Genomic DNA, 18,617 nt, shown 5'->3' with positions numbered 1-18,617 from the left:
TTCTATCATGGCTGATATGTTCCTCATCTGTTACCCACAATGTTACAGACCAAGAGCTGGATTGCATAATCAACCAGAGCATCTCCTCCCCAGAACACATGACCCAGGAGCAGGAATAGGCAATTTAGCCTCCCAAGCCTAAACATCTTCAATGTGATCATGGCTGATCCCATCCTGGCCTCAACCCCACTGTCCTGCCCAGTCTCCATAACCCTTCAACCCATTACCAATTAAAAATCTGTCTAACTCCTCCAAACTCTAGAGGGTATAGGCCATGCAGGCAGGAGCTGTGAGAATCTGTATGTTTCCTTTGTTTGATGTTTGTACATTAAAGACCCTTTGGAAGTTTAGAACAGAAACCACAGGATGCTGACGTAATTTATTTTGGTCAAAGCACTGAAGCACTAGGTTCCTCTGTTCGTGTGTGTCATCTGATTCAAGCTCTAATATTTTCTGCCTGATATTGTGAGTTTGAGGTCATTGTTTAAGTGATTGGAATCAAACAGCTAACAAAAGGGAATGTATTTAACAAATCTTTTCGAACTTATGACAGAAAGGGCTATGAAATGCCGGTAAAATGTTATACTTAGGCGGAAAAGATATGGGGCCCCTATGAGATCGAATTAGACAGTACATAAAGCAATTAGATCTGCAGTTAAAGGAATTATGACAGCAAGTGAGGGATCAGCAAACGATACAAGACCACGAGATCCAGGAAAGGGATAAGACCGACCAACTTAGACCACAAATAGGTGATAAGGTCTTGTTAAGGGTTACCCCTGAACAGACAGGCTTTGCCCCAAAGTGGACTGGACCATACGATATTATCATGACCAGTGATACCTGTGCATTTGTAGATATGAAAGGGAAGGGCCGGTGGAATCATTGGTCCCAACTGGAAAATGTAATCAAGGGAATGATGGCTGAGCCAGAGGTAATGTCTATCATGGAGGCCGCCTGGAATGCCAGGATATCAGGAATGACAAAACACACTAGAGAATGGAATATTTGGGGAATAGGAGTGATAATGGTGCTAGCCAGAGTCTGGATTATATTTAGATGGGTCACCATGCAGGCATGAGCACATCGCACTCAGATACAAAACCAACAGCAGCACAGACACAAACTTGATGAAATAGAAGTAGTAAGATTATAAAAATAACACAACTATTAAGCCCTGAACAACAGGATGTCTTTGGCACACTCAGGAAAAGAAACGAGCGGACCAGAACTGAACATCTGGTGACGGCCAGATCATTCTGTTTTAAAACTTTCAGATCAAACATCCAAAGGGATGGCACGACAGTGGCCACTTCACCTCTGGGGACTCGTGATACTGGTAACCTCAAGACGATTACAAGCACAAAAGAATGCTGATGCACCGCTGATGTCACAACAAACGCCAGAAGAACGTAACGACATGAACAATGGGGCTTTGTATAATTTCACTGTGTCCCAGAAGCCAAGGACTGGAGTAAAGACAGGGGGTGGGATTCTCCCATCGGGCAGCTAAGTGTTGACGCCGGCGTAAAAATGGGAGTGTTTTACTCCGGCGTCGGCGCCAGTTCTGGGACCCCATTCTCCACCCACAGGGGACTAGCACAGCGCTCGAGCGGCCACGCCGATCCCGGCGTGAACCCGGCGCCGTGGGGTCTGCGCATGCGCAGTTGGGCTGGCGCCAACTGGCGCATGCGCAGTGGCCTTCTTCCCAGCGCCGGCCCCGACCCCAAATGGCGCAAGGCTACAGGAGCCGGCATGGAGAAAAGGAGAGGCCGGCCCGTCGATCGGTGGGCCCCGATCATGGGCCAGGCCACCACAGAGGCCCCCCCCCCCCCCCGGGGGGTGAGGGCAGCAACATTATCTTTGTACATATGTTTTCCCCCTCTTCTGACGACACATCCCATAATAACCTCCACCCAGTCCGAGGAACTGTCATGTACCCCAGTCATTAAAGGACCAGAGTACAAAACTTTTATAATAATAAAAATGTTTCACGAACCTACTGAAGTCCTCTTGGACAGTTAATCATGTTGGTAGGCATTTGCTATCTGGTGAATCTAATTAGTTTGAATTTTTCATCAGATAGCGGTGTACAGGCCCAACAGGTTCGGTAAACTAATTCATCGGAGGAAACTTGTGGTTTTTATGCTCTCACAATGCAGGGAAAACATTAAAGCTGTTAGGTCAACTGAGGTTGAACCTCACTTATTAGTATTGCGCACATCCAGAAAATGAAAATAAAGCTATTTCAGGGGTTGAATTTAAAGGTTCCTAGAATATCTATCATGTACCAGGAACCACATTTGCAGCAGAGTTCTGGGCAGTAGCAGGAATTGCTCTGAGGACATTCCAGAGCAAGGTTTTTAAACAAGATAAAAGTTCATTAAACTAATACCAAATCAGATAAATTAATTTTTAATTAGCTTTACTGTAATGGAGAGAGGTGATGATAAATAGATGGGTTTGGCTCCATGAGTATGGTGTATGAGGGTGTGGGTTCCATTTAGTTATCTTAGTTTCTGGAATGAACCAGCAGAAATCATTTCTCTTTATCAGCCGTATCTGTTACCTTAGCATTTTGAAAGCTGGAACAAATTGCCACTTAACTTTCCAAGTTCCAGGGAATCCCTACATCCATCCTTCGTGTCATCGCTTCTTGTCACCCTTGAAGTCCAGACTTAATTCTGATAAACCTGCACTATCCTCCCTTCTTGATCACCATGGATGGGATTCTCTGTTAGCCGTCCCCAAAATCGAGAAAGGCAATTTGCCGTAGAATCATTTGCGACTCCACGATCACGACAGGCGCCAATTTGACGCCAAATTGCAATGCTCCAGCACCTCAACAGCGGCGTCAATGCGTTACGGAACACACGTTCATTAAACACTATTCGCATTTCTTTCGGGGGCCTGACCCGGTATTCTCTGGGGCCTCCGCGATTCTCCGCCACCGATGGGTCGAGTTCCAGACAGCCTGGTTCACTTGTGCTTTTAAATATTGTGAAACCGGCATGATGGCTGCTGAGGGAGAGAGAGGGGGGGAGTTTCCAAAATCTGAGTTGGCTGACAGTTGCGCTGCTGGCCAGGGGGTTTCTGCCAGGACTCACCATCGATCAGTATCGCCCGCACAACCTGGCCACCGCATCGACCAGCGTTAAGATCGATGGGCACGTGACCTCTTGTCTACTGGACTCCAGGAGCACCAAAAGCTTCATCCACCCTGATACTGGGTAAGGCGCTGCTCCCTCGCGGTACACCCCGCCAATCAAAGAATCTCCCTGGCCTCCGGATCCCACTCCCTGGCGATCTGGGGGTACTGTATGGTCACGCTCACGTAAAATTCAGTGGCTTCCGCCTCGAACCTCCCCAATCTCTGCACTGCCCTGCTACTCGGCCTGGACTTCCAATGTAACCTCCAGAGCCTAACATTGAAATTCGGAGGGCCCCGACCACCCCTTACTGTGTGCGGCCTCGCGACCCTAAAGGTCGACCCACCTTCCCTTTTCGCAAATCTAATACCGGATCGCAAACCCATCGCCACCAGGACCAGTTGGTACAGCACCCAGGACAGGACCTTCATCAGGTCAGGGGTCCAACGGCTGCTTCGGGAAGGCATCATCGAGGCCAGCAACAGCCCGTGGAGAGCCCAAGTGGTAGTAGTTAAAACTGGGGAGAAACACAGAATGGTCGTGGACTACAGCCAGACCATCAACAGGTACACGCAGCTCGACGCGTACCCCCTCCCACGTATACCTGATATGGCCAATCAGATTACATAGTACCGGGTCTTCTCAACTGTAGACCTCGAATCCACCTACCACCAGCTCCCCATCCGTAAGGCGGACCGTCCATACACTGCCTTCGAGGCAGACGGTCACCTCTATCACTTCCTAGGGTTCCCTTTGGCGTCGCCAACGGGGTCTCGGTCTTCCAAAGGGAGATGGACCAAATGGTCGACCGGTACGGATTGCGAGCCACCTTCCCGTACCTGGATAACGTCACCATCTGCGGCCACGATCAGCAGGACCACGATGCCAACATTGCCAAATTTCTCCACATCGCCACTCTCCTAAAGCTCACCTATAACACGGAGAAGTGCGTGTTCAGCACAAACTGCTTAGCCATCCTCGGCTATGTGGTCCAGAACGGAGTCCTGGGGCCCGATCCCGACCACATGCGCCCCCTTATGGAGCTCCTCCTTCCCCACTGCCCCAAGGCCCTCAAACGCTGCCTGGGGTTCTTTTCATACTACGCCCAGTGGGTCCCAAACTATGCGGACAAGGCCCGCCCACTGATCCAGTCCACCCATTTTCCCCTGACGGCCGAGGCTCAACATGCCTTCGACCATATCAGAGACGATATCGCCAAGGCCGCGATGCACACAGTAGACGAGACGCTGTCCTTTCAAGTGGAGAGCGACGCATCAGACGTCGCCCTAGCCGCCATCCTCAATCAGGCAGGCAGGCCCGTGGCATTCTTTTCCCACACCCTTCATGCCTCCGAAATTCGGCACGCCTCCATCGTAAAGGAGGCCCAAGCTATCGCTGAAGCTGTGCGGCATTGGAGGCATTACCTGGCCGGCAGGAGATTCACGCTCCTCACTGACCAACGGTCGGTAGCCTTCATGTTCAATAACACACAGCGGGGCAAGATCAAAAATGATAAAATCTTGAGGTGGAGGATCGAGCTCTCCACCTACAACCACGAGATTATGTGTCGCCCTGGCAAACTCAACGAGCCCCCAGACACCTTATCCAGAGGTACATGTGCCAGCGCACAAGTAGACTGATTCCGGACCCTGCACGACAGCCTTTGTCACCCGGGCGTCACATGGTTGTACCATTTCATAAAGGCCCGCAATCTGCCCTACTCCGTCGAGGAAGTACGGATAATCACCAGGGACTGCCAGGTCTGTGCGGAGTGCAAACCGCACTTCTACCAGCCAGACCTTGCATGTCTGGTGAAGGCCTCCCGCCCCTTTGAACGCCTCAGCGTGGATTTCAAAGGGCCCCTCCCCTCCACCGACCATAACACGTATTGTCTCAGTGTGGTCGATGAGTACTCCAGATTCCCCTTCGCCATCCCATGGCCCGACATGACGTCTGCCACCGTCATCAAAGCCCTCAACACAATCTTCGCTCTGTTCGGTTTCCCCGCCTACATCCACAGTGACAGGGGATCCTCATTCATGAGTGATGAGCTGCGTCAGTTCCTGCTCAGCAGGGGTATCGCCTCCAACAGGACGACCAGCTATAACCCCCGGGGAAAGAGGCAGGTAGGAAGAACGGAACTGTCTGGAGGGCCATCCAGCTGGCCCTACGGTCTCGGAATTTCCCGGCCTCCCGCTGGCAGGGGGTCCTTCCCGATGCACTGCACTCCATTCGGTCACTACTGAGCACCGCCACTAACGACACACCCTATGAACGTCTCTTTGCCTCCCCCAGGAAGTCCATATCCGGGGTGTCGCTCCCGACTTGGCTTGCATCTCCAGGACCCGTACTCCCCCGTAGGCACGTCCGACTCCATAAGACGGATCCATTGGTAGAAAGGGTGCTGTTGCTCCACGCGAACCCCCAGTACGCCTACGTAGCGTACCCTGATGGCCGCAGGATACTGTCTCCCTCAGGGACCTGGCACCAGCAGGTTCCACACACACACACACCTCTGGTCCGGCTCCACCCCCCCCCCCCTCCCCCGGCGCTCCCAGCAGCAACCCCCCCAGGACCATCCGTCCTCCCCCTGCCCACGCCCGAGGATGAAGAAGATTTTGGCACGCTCCCAGAGTCACCAAGGACCAGAACAACATCGGAATCGCCGCCACCACTGCGTCACTCCAAGCGGCACATCAAGGCCCCAGACCGACTAAACCTATAACTAGTTCGGGACTGTCTACTCACTGAACTTCCAAAGAAATTTTTTTTTTCCCTTGCAATACTGTACATTAAACGCAAACTTGCTGTATATAGTTCTCCACCACCCCCGCCGGACTCAATTTTAACAGGGGATGAATGTGGTAAACCACTGTTGTACATATATTAGGAGATGTACGGTAAGACCCTGTACTACAGGTACAGTGGTAGTCCCTGCCTGCTGGCTCTGCCCAGTAGGCGGAGTATAAATATGTGAGTCCTCCGTGCAGCAACCATGTCGCCAGCTGCTGTGGGAGGCCACACATCTTAGAGTAATAAAGCCTCAGTTGCATTCAACTCTCGTCTTTGTCCAATTGATCAGGCATCAGGGAACAGCTGGGGATGGTCAGACTGTGGGGCTGGGGAGGATGGGCACAGAACACCATTGTCGCAGCGGTAACAGCCCACTGTGAATCTAGTGCCACAGGTTTTATAGATGTTTCCCCAGGGCACGCCCCCTAGATGCCCTCTGGCCCCAGCCAACCCAGGAGAAATACTGTTGCTCTTTTATAACCACAGTGTGTTTAACCCATATAAGATGGACAAATGGGGTGAAATTCTCCCCAAACGGCGCGATGTCCGCCGACTGGCGCCAAAAACGGCGCCAATCAGACGGGCATCGCGCCGGCCCAAAGGTGCGGAATGCTCCGCATCTTTGCGGGCCGAGCCCCAACATTGAGGGGCTAGGCCGGCGCCGGAGGGATTTCCGCCCCGCAAGCTGGCAGAAATGGCGTTTGTTGCCCCGCCAGCTGGCGGAAATGGCGTTTATTGCCCCGCCAGCTGGCGCGGAAATGCGGCGCATGCGCGGGAGCGTCAGCGGCCGCTGACAGTTTCCCACGCATGCGCAGTGGAGGGAGTCTCTTCCTCCTCTGCCATGGTGGAGACCGTGGTGGAGGCGGAAGGGAAAGAGTGCCCCCACGGCACAGGCCCGCCCGCGGATCGGTGGGCCCCGATCGCGGGCCAGGCCACTGTGGGGGCACCCCCCGGGGTCAGATCGCCCCGTGCCCCCCCAGGACCCCGGAGCCCGCCCACGCCGCCTGGTCCCGCCGGTAAATACCAGCTTTGATTTACGCCGGCGGGACAGGCAATTTCTGGGCGGGACTTCAGTCCATCCGGGCCGGAGAATTGAGCGGGGGGTCCCGCCAACCGGCGCGGCCCGATTCCCGCCCCCGCCCAATCTCCGGTACCGGAGACTTCGGCGGGGGCGGGGGCGGGATTCACGGCGGCCAACGGCCATTCTCCGACCCGGCGGGGGGTCGGAGAATGACGCCCCAGATCACCCAAATTGTTTAGTACAATAATAGTTTATTTGACACACACAAGATTGTTTACTTAATTAATCACATGTTCATTCACATTGGACTATAACTAACACAGTTAAACAACCTTAACTTAGCTTCCAGGTGACAGAGTAGATATGGCCTTATCTGGATTCTGGTAGTCTTGCAGAATTGAAGTTCTGTAGGTGTCTGTGTCCTCTGTTCTCATTCTCTGTGAATGGCGTGGGCTCTTGTCTTGGCTGGTGTTGGTAGCTGCCATGCTGCAGTCAAAGATCAGTCGAAAGAGAATGAGTGAAGGCCTGTGCTTCCTTTTAACCGGTTTGGAATTCCTTGTCCCTTTTGTGGGCGGTCTCTGGGTCGCTGTTAATCAATTGATCAGGGCTCCATCCCCCTGATCGGTTAAGTCCAATCAGGGGCTGCCACATCAATTTTGGGGTGGGCACTCAGTGGCCAATCCTGGTAGTGTTCCGAGCAGGGGCTTTGTGCCGCTGCATCTGGTAGACGAAGTGATGGACAGGTTAGTTCTATTGTTCCTGAGAAGGCCTTTAATGATCTTTTGCAGGTGTAAGTTTCTGCATAAAGTCTGGACTGCAGTTTGTATATTTGCAAGCTGCAGCCTGTCTGAGTTCAAGCTTGGCCGAATTTCCCATCACTCTTTACGGGAGGCCATTTTAGATGGCCACAAGTGCCATCTTGGTGGATGGGATGAGTGTGTGTGGGAAGTGTAATGTGTATGTGCGGCTGCAGGTTGTCAGCCTCCCGAGTGTCGAATCCCGCACCATTTTACATTGGAATTGATTGTGTTCCACGCGGCACCGGTGCTAGCCCCTTAACAGTAGCGGAATCGGTCCAGGTGCGGCGCCAGTTTTACTGTTGTGAATTCTGCGTTGGCATCAACACATTAGTCTCAGAAACGGAGAATCCAGCCCCATATCCTTCCTAATGTGTGATTCCCAAATCATTTCACTGCACTCCAGGTGTGGTCAAAAGAGAGTTGACTTTTGCTGAAACCTGAAATCTACCCACTTGCTTTCTGTTCCTCTGTTTTTAAAGGTTCACATTACATTATCCCTTTTGATTACTTTCACTACCTGTTCATGACGGTTTAATGATCTGTCCACACACTAACATCCTGGGGGTTACCATTGATCAGAAGCTGAACCAGACCAGCCATACAAATACTGTAGCTACACGAGCAGGTCAGAGGCTGGGAATTCTGTTGTAATTAACTCACTTCCTGACCCCCCAAAGCCCGTCCACCATCTACAAGGCACAAGTCAGGAGTGTGGTGAAATGGACCCCACTTGTCTGGATGAGTCCTGCTCCAACACTCAAGAAGCTCGGCACCATCCAGGACAAAACAACGATGCCAGGTTGGCAGCCCATCCACCACAATTATCACAATGTCATTCTTCTGGGAAATATACGTAGCAGTCACTCTGGTTTTGCACATTTGTTCAACTGCAACAAGGTTCCAGCATAACTGGAGTGAACCTCAGCAAGATTCAGTGGACAGGATTCTCCGTTTGGGAGACTAGTGTTCCCGCTGGAACTGAATCACGTGTAATTCACATTATCGCTGGGGCCGTTATTTGATCCGAAAATGCCACTGTGGAGAGGAGGGCAGACCCTCTTCCCCATGGTGGCCCTCAGACTCAATCCCTCCCTCTTGAACAGCACCTGGGAGCAGGTTGATACACCATCAATAACACACGATGAGTGATAAACGTAACTGAGGCTTTAATACACTAAACAGCAAGCCTCCTGCCTCTGGACCTGAACTGGGTCGAAGGTGGAGACTTGCCACCTTTATACATAAGCCCGAGGGGAGGGGCCACAGGCAGGGCCAGCCTGGACAAGCCCAGGCATGCACAAGCATGCACAATACAATACATATAATGTAATAACGTGGTTTACCACATTCACCCCCTGTTTAAAAAAAGAGTCCGATGGGGGTGGAGTGGTCTTAAAGGTCAAGTCTGTCGGGGGCCTTGACCTTCCACCGTGATCGCCTCAGTCCCGGCTGTGGTGTGGCGCCGGCGTCGAGACCTGCGCGTCCAGGAGCGTGTTGTCTTCTTCTTCTTCACCCAGGTGTTGAGTAAGCGAAGGGGGAGGCGGTGTATGGGCAGAGGTGGTGGTGCTTGTTGCCGGTGGGCCTGTGGGTGTTAGTTCGTGAGGGAGATGGGCAGGGGTGGGGGAAGACTGTGTAGGGTGGGGGGGTGATGGTGATGGTCGCTGGGGAACCTGCAGGTGCCAAATCCCAAAGGGAGACCGTGTCCTGCCGCCCGTCCTGGTGTGCCACGTAGGCATATTGGGGGTTTGCATGGAGGAGCAGGACCTTCTCGACGAGGGGGTCGGTTTTATGGCTCCTCGCATGCTTCCGGAGAAGGACGGGCCCCGGGACTGTCAGCCAGGATGGGAGCGATACCCCCGGAGGTGGATTTCCTGGGGAAGGCAAACATACATTCATGAGGAGTCTCATTGGTGGCTGTACATAGGAGTGACCGGATGGAGTGGAGTGCATTGGGGAGGGCCTCCTGCCAGCGGGAGACTGGGAGACATTTCGACCGTAGGGCCAGAAGGACGGCCTTCCAGACCATCGCGTTCTCCCTCTCCACCAGTCAGTTTCCCCGGGGTTATAGCTGGTCATCCTGCTGGAGGCGATGCCTTTGCTGAGCAGGAACTGACGCAACTTGTCACTCATAAAGGAGGAGCCCCGATCACTGTGGACGTAGGCAGGAACCTGAACAGGGTGAAAAGGCTGTGCAGGGTCTTGATAACGGAGTCAGAGGTCATGTCAGAGCAGGGGATGGCAAAGGGGAATAGAACATAGAACATAGAACGATACAGCGCAGTACAGGCCCTTCGGCCCACGATGTTGCACCGACATGGGAAGTCAAAAAACAAAAGCCATCTAACCTACACTGTGCCATTATCATCCGTATGCTTATCCAATAAACTTTTAAATGCCCTCAATATTGGCGAGTTCACTACTGTTGCAGGTAGGGCATTCCACGGCCTCACCACTCTTTGCGTAAAGAACCTACCTCTGACCTCTGTCCTATATCTATTACCCCTCAGTTTAAGGCTATGTCCCCTCGTGCTTGCCATTTCCATCCGCGGGAGAAGGCTCTCACTGTCCACCCTATCCAACCCCCTGATCATTTTGTATGCCTCTATTAATCTTGAGTACTCATCAACGATGTTGAGGAAGTACACGTTACGGTCAATGGAGGGGAGGGGCCCTTTGAAGTCCATGCTGAGGCGCTCAAAGGGGCAGGAGGCCTTTACCAGATGTGCTCTGTCTGGCCGATAGAAGTGCGGTTTGCACTCCGCACAGATCTGGCAGTCCCTGGTCACGGATCTGACCTCCTTGATGGAGTACGGCAGGTTGCGAGCCTTGATGAAGTGGAAAACACGGGTTACCCCCGGTTGACAGAGGTTGTTGTGGAGGGCCCGGATTCGGTCTACCTGTGCGCTGGCACATGTACCACGGGAGAGGGCATCTGAGGGCTCATTGAGCTTCCCGGGTCGATACAAGATATCATAGCTGTAGGTGGAGAGCTCAACCCTCCACCTCAGAATCTTGTTGTTTAAGATCTTGCCCCGCTGTGTGTTATTGAACATGAAGGCAACCAACCATTGGTCAGTGAGGAGAGTGAATCGCCTACCTGCCAGGTAATGCCTTCAATGTCTCACAGCTTCTACGATGGCTTGAGCTTCCTTTTCGATGGAGGAGTATCAGATTTCGGAGGTATGGAGGGTACAGAAAAGAAAGCCACGGGCCTGCTCGCCTGGTTGAGTGTTTGCGGCCAGTGCAAGGTCCGACGCATCGCTCTTCACTTGGAATGGGATGGACGCGCCCACAGCGTGCATCGCGGCTTTGGCAATATCTGCCTTGATGCGATTGAAGGCCAGTCGGGCCTCGGCCGTCAGGGGAAAAATGATGGATTTCATCAGTGGATGGGCCTTGTCCGCATAGTTGGGGACCCACTGGGCATAGTCCGAGAAGAACCCCAGACATCTCTTCAGGGCCTTGGGGCAGTGGGGAAGGGGGAGTTCCAGGAGGCATGTGGTCGGGGTCGGGCCCTAGGACATTTCTCTCTATTATAGGTTAGGTTCAGGAGTTTAGCGGTGTGGAGGAAGCGCCGGTGGTTCTCGTCATGGTCCTGTTAGTCATGGCCGCAGATGGTGATGTATCTAGGTACAGGAACGTGGCCCGCAGCCCGTACTGGTCAACCATTCGGTCCATTTCCCTTTGGAAGACCGAGACCCCGTTGGTGACGCCGAAGGGGGCCCTGAGGAAGTGGTATTTGCGGCCATCTGCCTCGAAGGCAGTGCATTGGCGTTCCTCCAGGCGGATAGGGAGCTGGTTGCACGCGCACTTCAAGTCGACTGTGGAGAAGACTCGATACTGCGCAAACTGATTGACCATGTCAGATATGCGGGGGAGTGGGTACGCATCAAATGCGTGTACCGTTAATGGTCTGGTTGTAATCGATGACCATCCTGTGCTTCTCCCCAGTCTTGACAACCACCACTTGGGCTCTCCAGGGGCTGTTACTGGCCTCAATGACCCCCTCTCGCAGGAGTCGCTGGACCGCCGACCTGATGAAGGCCCTGTCCTGGGCACAGTAGCATCTGCTTCTGGTAGCGATGGGCTTACAGTCCGGGGTGAGGTTTGCGAAGAGGGAGGGTGGGGCGACCTTAAGGGTCACAAGGCTACAGACGGTGAGGGGGGGGTAGGGGTCCACCGAACTTTAAAGTAACTCTTTGGAGGTGGCACTGGAAGTCGAGCCCCAGGGTTAGGGCAGCGCAGAGATGGGGGAGGACGTAGAGCCCAAAGTTAGTGTACTCTACACCTTGTACAGTGAGGGTCGCGACACAGTACCCCCGGATTTCTACTGCATGGGATCCGGAAGCCAGGGAGATTTTCTGGGTCGCGGGTAGGATGGGGAGGGAGCAGCTCCTTACCGTATCTGGGTGTATGAAGCTGTCTGTGCTCCCGGAGTCGAAAAGGCAGGCCGTCTCGGGCCCGTTGATCCGGATGGTCATCGTGGACTTCGCGAGGTGCAGCCGGGACTGGTCGAGTGTGACGAAGGCAAGCGTCGGAAGGCGGTCGGTATGCCGGTCGGAGGTAGAGGCGGCCAGCGTACAGTCGGGTGAGCTGGGCTCCTGGGAGGCTGTGGAATGGTCCCAAGATGGCGGAACCCATGAGTCGCGCGTGGCGGGTGGCATCTGCGATGGCGTCCAAGGTGGCGGCCCCCATGGGTCGCATGTGGCGGGTGGCAGCGGCGATGGCGTCCAAGAATGCGGCCCCCGTGGGTCGAAGGTGTCGGCCAAAATTATGGATGGCGGCACCCACGGGTCGCACATGGCGGGTGGCGCGGCAGCTAGGGGCGGCCCCGACAGACAGCAGGCAGCGCTGCTGGGCCTAGAGGATTTGGGGGGGATCGGGCCTGGCAGGCTTTTGCGAAGTAGCCCTTCTTCCCACAGCCGTTAAAAGCTGCATTCCGTGTCTGGGGTGATTACCCTGGCCACAGAAGTAGCACCTCGGGCCTCCGGTGTTTGCAGGCTTGCGCCGCACCTGGGTCGGTTGATGGCTGCACCCACTAGGCCCACGAGGGTGCCGCGCGGTCGGAGGTGTAGGCCCCCATGTTCTGGGAGGGCACCTCCAGCGAGTTGGAGAGTTGTACTGTCTCTGGGAGGCCGAGTGTCCCCCCCTTCTAGTAATCGCTGGCGGATATAGTTAGAGTTCATGCCCGCGACATAGGCATCCCTGATCAGCAGCATCGTTGGGTAGCCGATATCACCTGGCAGTCACAGTTCCGGCAGAGGATGCGCAAGGCACACAGGAATTCTGCGGTGATTCATCAGGGCGTTGGCGTCCCGTGGCGAGGAGGGGCCGAGCATATACCTGGTTAACGGATTTCATATATTGTCCTTTTAGCAGCGTTACTGCCTCCGCGTACGAGGGGACGTCCCTGATGAGTGGAAAGACTCTTGGGCTCACCAGTGCATGGAGGACCTGCTTCTTCTGGAGCTCTGTGAGGTCTTCATTGAACGATGCGAGGTACGCCTCGAAGCAGCTTAGCCAGGTGTTCAAACGTTTCTGTAGCATCGGCTGCCTGTGGGTCCAGCTCCAAGTGATCAGGCTTGAGTGATGAGTTCATCTTTAGGAGTTTAGTGTATTAAATTGATACACCATCAATAACACACGACGAGGGACGAACGTAACTGAGGCTTTAATACACTAAACAGCAAGCCTCCTGTCTCTGGGCCCGAACTGGGTCGGAGGCGGAGACTTGCCCCTTTATACATTAGCCCGAGAGGAGGAGCCACAGGCGGGGCCAGTCTGGACAAGCCCAGGCATGCACACGCATGCCCAATACAATACAATACATATAATGCAATAACGTGGTTTATCATACAGGTGCCTAGATCACCTGGAGGACCGGCACGCAATGCCAGAAGAAGGTGAATGATCTCCTTAGGCCGGACATCATGGTGGGCCTGTTCCAGATTGAAGATGAGGTCGTCAAATGCCCGGACATACATCACAGCTCGGATGCACCTATGTGCGGACGTTTGGAAGATCCCAGACAGGTCCTCACTCAAGCCCTGAAATTAGCCAGAGGCAAAAAGGTTCAGGGTGACTGTCACCTTGACAACCTTGTGAGCAGGTATCCTTCTCCATACCCGCACGGTGCCAGGTGAACCATAGGTGTGTAGTGGGGGCAGTCACCGTCTGCTTCCAGTCACCTCCATGCTCAGAGGCTTCTGCACTGGCTGGGGTGGTGTGAGCGAGGAGGTGTGCATTCTGGGAGCCTAGCTGCAGTGTGATGTGTGGCCTGGCACAACACACAGGTTGTGACAGAAGGCTGGTCAGGTTTCCTGGCTGGGGGCAGGATGGATGGTATGGTGGTTAATCAGGGCTTGGAGACAGTTTGTGATCTGGAGGAATGGGCTAGCTGTTAGTGTCACTGGTGATGCCTCTGCTATGAGAGGGGCAGTGTGCAAGAGAGATCATGGTGTAAGTGTCTTTTGGTTGCGCTGAGCTCTGCTATTCCCCGGTTTCCTCTGCTGTGGGGCTGCGCATCTGGTGAGAACAAAGAACAAAGAAAAGTACAGCAGAGGAACAGGCCCATCGCAACTAAAATCTTCTACACTTCCTGGGTCCGTATCCCTCTATCCCCATCCTATTCATGTATTTATCAAGACGCCCATTAAATGTCACTATCGTCCCTGCTTCCACCACCTCCTCCGGCAGCGAGTCCCAGGCACCCACTACCCTCTGTGTAAAAAGCTTGCCTCGTACATCTCCTCTAAACCTTGCCCCTCTCACCTTAAACCTATGCCCCCTAGTAGTTGACCCCTCTACCCTGGGGAAAAGCCTCTGACTATCCACTCTGTCTATGCACCTCATAATTTTGTAGACCTCTATCAGGTCGCCCCTCAACCTCCTTCGTTCCAGTGAGAACAAAACAAGTTTATTCAACCTCTCCTCATAGCTAATGTCCTCCATACCAGGCAACATCCTGGTAACTTGCTTCTGCACCCTCTCTAAAGCCTCCACATCCTTCTGGTAGTGTGGCGACCAGAATTGAACACTGTACTCCAAGTGTGGCCAACTAAGGTTCCATACAGTTGCAACATGACTTCCCAATTTTTATACTCACCCCCCCCACCCCCCCCCACCCCCGCTGACGTTCATTCTCCCGCGAAGAAGTCGATGAATGGTTGCCACCTTCGGGCTAACCCAGTACAGATCCCCTCAAGGCAAACTTGATTTTTTCCATACCCAAAAAACTTGACATGTCCGAAAGCCATAGTTCGGTCTTCGGGGGTTTTGAGTCCCTCCGTGCCAGCAGCATTCCCCGCCGGGCTATCAGGGAAGCGAAGGCCAGAACATCAGCCTCTTTCTCCCCCTGGACTCCCGGGTCTACCGAAACCCCGAAGATTGCCACCTCTAGACTCATCACCACCCTTGTTCTCAGCACCCGGGACATGACACCCGCAAATCCCTCCCAGTATCCCCTAAGCTTAGGGCATGCCCAAAACATGTGTACGTGGTTCGCTGGTCCTCCTGCGCATCTAGCGCACTTGTCCTCTACCCCAAAGAATTTGCTCATCCGAGCCACCGTCATGTGGACCCGACTTGAGGATACTGAGCACCGTTGAGCAGAGAGGTGATGGAGTTAGCCGGGGAGGAGGGAGAAAGGCTTATCTCCCAGGAGGAGGTCGGCATGAGTCAACCAAGTGAGCCCCCAAGTGAATCACCCCTCTCCTCTACACCATCCTACACCAGCACCCCACACCATCACCCCACACCATCACCCCATACCATCTCACCATGTGTCTTGCCTTTTACCTTGCAGGATCTTTATCCAACGAGGCTTGCCCGTCTGGGTTACCCCACCCCTGGCCACAACCCCAGAACACCCCAGAGGACCAGTCCAGGCTGACATTGAGTTTTCGTCAATGCTGTCATCTGCACCCTCCCCCATCCCAGAGACTATCACCTCGGTGAGGCATATTGGTGGAGAAGTTCATGGGACACTTTCTGGTGCACATGTCACACATGCCGTGGCCCAACAGGTGGAGGCAGGGGCTCCCGAGAAAGCGGGCAGTCAGATGGCTGCCCAATCCCAGGAATTAGCTCTAGGCCAGACAGGTTGTGCGCTGTGGGCAGGCAGCGTTTGGTAACAGCCGTTAGGCCCGAGGGGTGGGCTAGCTGATTGTAGCCTCTGCCCCAAAAGGGACAGTGTGCCAGGGAGGGTGCCAAAGATCTTGGTGCATTTGTCCTTTGTCTCAGGTGCTCTCTACCATTCCCCTCCCTGCCGCACTGGGGCTGCACATCTGATGAATGCACTGAAGAGTTCCAGCATCAGGTCGAGCTTGGCCACACCCATCCCGTTGATGGATCAGCTGGGGTTGGGGGTCTCCAGAGGGGTGGCCTGGGTGGGTTCGAAAATGACCAGGGGCACTGTGGACATTTGCAGGACAAAGTGAGCAGTCAGCAGACTGGGCTGCCAGGGGCCTGTGACCTGTGCCAAATGGTGACCGTTTTGTCAACCACCGCAACGATGGCGGTCCCTGCCCGACCAGCTCGACCCCGAGAGGGACACCCCAAATCCACAAGGCTATCAGCATGTCGCTCCCCGCTACTACCCCGGCCCTGGCAGGCACCCATCAGCAAGAGCTACCTTTTTTACCAGTGTAGAATGATTTTAAGAACTTCTATTATCTCCTCGCTCTCCCTTGTTTTGTTATGCTTTGACGTAGCATAAGCTGCTTCCTTGATGTGCACTCTGCCAAAGAAAGGTTCAGAGTTGGAGATAGCTTTAACACGTTTATTAAACTATTAACAATTCTCCTACTTGGATTCGACTGCACTGATAATCCTGCTATTGCTACTCAGACTGATAAACCAGTCTGCTACAATCCACGTGGTGGGTGTGATGTGTTTCAAATCGACTCTGTGTACACACTGAGTGTCACCACTGGAAAGAAGAAGATCATGTGTACTGTGTCCTTTTATATGGTTGGTGCAATGCCCTCCTGTGGCAGTGTCACCTCTGTGTGTATCTTGAATGCCCATTGGTCGTGTCCCATCTTACTGACCTATTGGTTGACTGTCTGTGTGACATGTCTCTGGTGCTCCCTCTAGTGTCTAGCTAGGTGTAGTGTATTTACATTAACCCCTTGTGTACTTACAGTGATGTATATCACCACATCCCTCAGAGGCCATGGCGCCCAGACCCCACTTTTCAATACCTGTTGTGAACCGCCTCTGCCCCACTTCGCCCTGAGAGAGGTGGAGAATCCCGGAGGCCAGGAGCATATTGGGCCAGCCCCGCAAAGGAAATGTAAATGCATGCAAATGACAGCTATGCATGCCAATTCCAGCACGGGGCGAGGTTTGCATTGTGGTCCTCAGCAGAACCCTGGAGCCTTACATTCGGCACCAGGCGTGGAACTTGATTTTTGGCTGAAGCCGGATTCTCCGCCCCATCGCGGATCGTGTTCCCGATATAGGGGGGGGGGGGGGTGGAGAATTTAGCCCTATGTCTTTATGACAGTCACAGGTATGTAAGTGTATCCACTGTGCTGTTAGGGAGGGAGTAGCAGGATTTTGACCCAGCGACAATGAAGGAGCGCCTATTGATTTCCAAGTCTGGGTGGTGAGTGGCTTGAAGGGAAACCTCCAGGTGGTGGGGTTCCCAGGTGTCTGCTGCTCTTGTCCTTTAGGTGGTAGTGGTCGTGTGTTTGGAAGGTTTGCATAAGGAGTGTTGGTGATTGCTGCAGTACTTCTTGTAGATGGTACCCACAGCAGCTACTGTACGTCGGTGGTACAGGGAGTGAATGTTTGTGGAAGGGGTGCCAATCGAGTGGGCTGCTTTATCCTGGATGGTGTTGAGCTCCTTGAGTGTTATTGGAGGTGCACTCTTCAGGCAAGTGTAGAGTATCCATTACACTCCTGACTTTTGCCCTGTAGGCTTTGGGACGTCAGGAGGACTCTTAGCCTGTGATCTGGTGTTGTAGCCACAGTAATTACACGGCTAGTCCGGTTCAGTTTCTTGTCAATGATAACTTCCCAGGATGTTGATAGTGGGGGATTTAGCAATGGTAATACCATTGAATATCAAGGAACAATGGTTAGATCTTCTCTTGTGGGAGATGGTCATTGCCTGACATTTGTGTGGTGCGAATGCTATTTGCCACTTCTCACCCAAGCCTGGATATTGCACAGATCTTGCTGCATTTGGACATGGATTGCTTCATTATCTGAAGAGTTGTGAATGGTGCTGAACATGTTGGAAGGGACGATCATTGACGAAGCAGCTGAAGATTCTTGTGCCTAGGACATTACCCTGAGGAACTCCTGCAGTGATGTCCTGGAGCTGAGGTGGTTGACCTCCAACAATAACAATCATCTTCCTTTGTGTCAGGTATGACTCCAACCAGCGGAGAGTTTGCCCCCTGATTCCCATTGACTCCAGTTTAGCTCGGGCTCCTTGATGCCAAACTCAGTCAAATGCTGCCTTGATGTCAAAGGCAGTCACTCTCACCTCACCTCTGGCATTCAGCTCTTTTGTCCATGTTTGAAATGAGACTGTAATGAGGTCAGGAGCTGCGTGACCATGGCAGAACCCAAATTGAGCATCAGTGAGCCGGTTATTGCTGAGTAAATGCCACTTGATGGCATTATTGATGACTCCTTCTACAACTTTGCTGATGATGGAGAGTGGATTGAGCGGGCGGTAAATGGCTGGGTTGGATTTGTCCTGCTTTTTGAGTACAGGACATACCTGGGCAATTCTCCACATTGCCGGGTAGATGCCTTGTAGCTGCACTGGAACAGCTTGGTTAGGAGTACAGCAAGTTCTGGAGCACGTCTTTAGTACTATTGCTGGGATATTGTCAG

The sequence above is a fragment of the Scyliorhinus torazame genome, chromosome 7 (assembly GCF_047496885.1).
Source record: "Scyliorhinus torazame isolate Kashiwa2021f chromosome 7, sScyTor2.1, whole genome shotgun sequence".
Lineage (NCBI taxonomy): Eukaryota > Metazoa > Chordata > Chondrichthyes > Carcharhiniformes > Scyliorhinidae > Scyliorhinus > Scyliorhinus torazame.
This window is presented reverse-complemented; position numbering follows the sequence as displayed.